Below are 3,951 nucleotides of genomic sequence, written 5' to 3'. Positions count from 1 at the left end.
ATAATTTCTGATGGTTGTTTGTTATTGTTAATACTAGCTGGGTCCCAAACTTACCCCTTCCTCCTCAGTGAGCTAAAGGCCACTCTTTTTTTTTTTTTCCAAAGAAAAAGTATAATTTAGTTTATTTGAATGAAGTGGGATACTTGGATAAGACAGGCAATGCTTTTCCTTTCTTTATTTGGCAAGTATGATTTGTGTGATGTTGTCAGTGGCCCACCTATCCCACTGTTAGGTCAGGCTCTCCTAGTTGCTGAGAACAGAAACAGCCCCCAGCTAGATTAAGCAAAAAGACGTATTAAAAAGATATGAAGGCATCTTAAAGAATCTTAACAAGGTCCATAGCAGTTGGAAGGGTAGAGAGCAAGGCAACTTCAGGAATCTCAGCAAGAGTTCTGGACTATCTCTAGAGTACTACTGTGTATAGTTCCAGAATCTGCCAGGCTCTCTCTCAGCCTAATATTCCCAAGAGAAAAAACAATGGGCTCCTTTTGGGTCAGCTCCAAAGAGGATATCCCTGTCCTTCACCCCTACACTGATAATGAATAAGAACACACATAAATACAAACCCATCTTCGCATGCATCTAAAGATGCCTTCACTTTAGATAAGTCTACTGCATCCAGAGATAAAGTGTGAGTGAGACAGAGGGGTACAATTATAATTACTCATGTAATATTTATCAAATACTTTTTGAGCATCTACTGTGCATAAACAGTGGGAGATAAGAAAATGTATACAATAGGCTCCCTATCACAAAGGAGCTCTGTCATTAAGATGATAACAATACTAGAGGCATCCTAAAGAAAGTGATTAAAAGGACATGAGGTCAATTGTTTATAAGGCCAATTATTCATAAAGACAATGGATTTGGAGTTTAGAGGAAGAAGGAATCCTCATCTGGTGCAGAAGTGAAATTTTATGGAGGTAAAAATTGAGTTATGCTCTGAGGGATGAGTAAATGAAGAGGTTCTTGGGAGTTCTCCAAATTCATTCTACCTATGGAAACAGTTTATGTCACATGTAATACAACAAACTAATGTCACATGGGCAGTACCTAGTGAACCTGGCAGGGAACGGAAACCTTTTGACCCCTGGGAGAAAGTTCATGATGGGGGAAGATGCTATTGAGTTCTATGAGCAGAACTCAGCAATGAGGACTAAAGGGAGGAGAATGGTAGTTCCAGGCACAATGTGACTGTACTGAAATCCTTCCTGGACTCCTTTATTCTGGTGGCAAATGCACATCCTGGGGAGGAGAGAGCTGTATGTTAAACAGAGTGGCCCACCTACACCTCAGAACACTTTTTGGTTTATCATTGCTCTGAGACCCTTCAAAAAGCAGACCACAGAGTAAGGAGAGTATTTCCCTGGTGGTAAAAGAGAGTAAAACCCAGGGGCTTGCAGAAACAGGAGTGTGGAAGCGTGACAGATACTTAGGAGCTGACATGAGATAACTAAGCAGTGGCCAAGGTTCTAGGAACTTCTTGAGGTACTGGCTGGCAAGGGGAACCTTACAAATGAAACTCCAGTTACCCCAAGGGAAAGGCAGCTATGGAGTTAGTGAAATTTGCTGCTTAATGCCCGGTTTGTTCTGGCATCAAGAAGGGTTATGGAATCTGGAGAAGGCTGTGCATAGATTAAATAGGAGTCGAGAGACGAAATATAATTTTGAAAGGCATCTGGGGGTCAGAGGAGCCTAGTTTAAAGGAAACTAAGATCTTGTCTCAGGACCCCATGCTTTTTATTAACACAAATTGTCCTGAGGCGAGGTAGAGATAGACACTTCAAAGGGTCAGGGTTTCGTATACAGAGTCCATTGACAGAATGGGGGAATTAGCCTTCGGCTGTTCAGGTGTTTGGCCAGTAGGAGGCAATAACATATAGATTAAGATGCCCTGAACTGTCTGGCAGCAAGCAATCATCCCTTTTCAGGTTTGGGGAAATGCCATCAGCCATTCCCGGATTCAGCCCTTCTGTCATGCTGGAATTGGCTTCCACCAGTCAATAGGACTTCCTTTGCACCTACAAGGTAAGGAGTCCTGGCAACATGTGAGTTGGGTATAAATTCACTAGTAACTGCCCAACACACCTGCCCAACAGCTCCAAGTCTTCCCTCATCTCAGAATGATTATGGGATCAAGCATCTTAAGCATTTAGCTTTTTCTACATGTAGACTATAAAGAGTGCACATCCATTTTCTTGGGCTTTCAGGCCTTAGGACTTTATACTGATGCCCACCTGAGCCTATATGCGATAATCAGCAACCTAGAGCCAGAGCCAGGAGTCAGGGGATCTGAATTCTGTGCTGGGTCCTGCACATGGAGATGAATATATGTGGTCTCTGACCTCAAAGCTAGTCTACGAAGACAGCGAATAGAAAGTTGTGATGCAATGTAGTAAGTGTGATGATGGGAGCTGAATCTAATCCTGTCTCCCAGACACCAAAGAAATCTTTCTGGCATTGTCACTAATTCAGCTAGTCTAGTCTGTCATTTCTCTGGACTTACCTATGAAATTCCAGCTGTAGTGAGCAAGGGAGCATCCCCAAAAGGGGTCACACATGCTTGTGTCTTTCCACAATGCCAGCTTTATTAGAGGAGACCTCCCCAAGGAGCTAAGAGGGTTACACACAGGTTACACGGAGGAAAGGGGAGCTTATACGATAGAGCAAGCATAGCAAGGAGCATAGTAAACACCCCATGCAAAGTCCTGATCACTGGTGGGGGCTGTGGATGGAGAGGCAGGCTTAGGGCTCAAGCCAGGCAGCTACAGGGGCGACATGGTCTGGTGGAGCAGAAGTCCTTTCGGGCTCCAAGTGCGACTCCTGGTACAGCCAAGCTTAAGCGTCAAATGGTGGAAGCTCTGAGTTCTTAGAGGCCACAGCGGGCGGGGGTCCCACTCATATCAGTGTCCAGATGAAGTCCTTATCTGAGGGTTCAGCCTTGTGTTTTGGGACGTTCCAGGACCACCCTAAGGGCATTCTTGTTTCACCCCATTACCTCAGTTCTGGGCATCATGATGCTTGACATAATAGCCATGGCTGACAGTGACTCCACACTGGATTCTTGAAAAGTGTCCAAAAAGTCTGCTCTGCTCTTGCTCTATACACCAGCTATTAAATTCCAGAATTCTATTTAATAAGGGGTGTAGAAGCGCTGAACTGCATCTAGAAAGGAATAAAGGAAGGGTAGGGACTGGCAAATATAAGAGGCTATATTGGGTTGCTAGCAGAGATTAAATGGAAGCACACACACCCGATGAGACTATTTTTAAGACGTTCATTTTAATGAAAACTTGTACTTCGAAGCACATGTTAGCAGAGGCTGCACTGATGGAAAATTATTGCTGCACTATCAAACGCACACCTGCTGGAAATTCCAGAAACTGTCCTGTCTTGTGAGAAGCAGTAGGTATAGGAACTAAGGGGGGGGGGGGGGGGGGATGCATCATCTTGTGAGGAACTGCCCAAAGCTGACTATTCAAAACAGTGTTCTGCAATCTCAGCGTACCTGACTTCTCTTCCATGCCTCCGATCCTTCTGGAAACCAGAACTTGCAGGAGTGTGTGTGGACCTAGCCCAGGAGGCTCCTCCTGCCGGGATAGGGTGGGTTGAGCTTGTTTTTGCACAAAATTCCTCTCTCCGTGCTCCACTTGTATTGACTATTGCACTTTCCTATTCATCTCTGTGGCTTTTCTGGTGTTAAATACGCTAAATTATGCCAATCTGCGACCACATCTGCCCCAGGAACCAGCCGGAGACGAGGACGCGGGGCCCTCGTAGCCCTCGGAGGCGGGGCCGGAGGCGGGGCCAGAGGCGCTGAGCGTGGCTACTCGCCGCTAACTTACTTCCGGACTCCTGAGTTCCGTCGCGCCTCAGACCGGAAGTGCGGTTGCCGTCGCCCCGCCCCTTGGCCTTTGCCCTGGTTGGGGCAGGACTTCCTGTCTCGTGTGC

Source organism: Myotis nattereri (assembly GCF_964212035.1).
Source record: "Myotis nattereri genome assembly, chromosome: 3".
Lineage (NCBI taxonomy): Eukaryota > Metazoa > Chordata > Mammalia > Chiroptera > Vespertilionidae > Myotis > Myotis nattereri.
The sequence above is the reverse complement of the archived record's forward strand: the minus strand, read 5'-3'. Positions refer to the sequence as shown.